We start from the raw sequence: 485 nt of genomic DNA, 5'->3' as shown, positions 1-485 counted from the left end.
AGCCATCACGCCGCCCGCCGCCCATTGATCCCGAAGACATTTCATTCATTGCTCACACCCGTGACTGTCTGCCTCGGGAATGCGTGTGGCACCGGTCTCGAGCCTCGCCTCAGGCAAAATTGCACATTAGCCGTTAAATGACGAAGAAAAGTCGAACTAAGACTGCTCTACTCTAAGCTGTCAAACATTTCAGCATTAAAGACAGAATTAACAGGAATTAACACGATTTTGATGACTAGCACATTATCAGTGATTTAGTTGCTTTTCATAAGTATGTACAGTCATGCGCGAGTCTAAGGATACCCTGGGCAAGAAGTAAAATTAATGAAGAAAACGTGATATGTGATCCTTCCCGGCGAATACATAAGGGTATTAGGAGCCATTAATACCTTAGAGGTCACTCATGCTAGATCACTAAGTGTCGCGCCTTTGTTGCTGCATATGGTGTAAGGGGATAGAGGAGTGTGATGGAGCTGCGTGCATAG

Source organism: Penaeus monodon, chromosome 32 (genome assembly GCF_015228065.2).
Source record: "Penaeus monodon isolate SGIC_2016 chromosome 32, NSTDA_Pmon_1, whole genome shotgun sequence".
NCBI lineage: Eukaryota > Metazoa > Arthropoda > Malacostraca > Decapoda > Penaeidae > Penaeus > Penaeus monodon.
The sequence above is the reverse complement of the archived record's forward strand: the minus strand, read 5'-3'. Positions refer to the sequence as shown.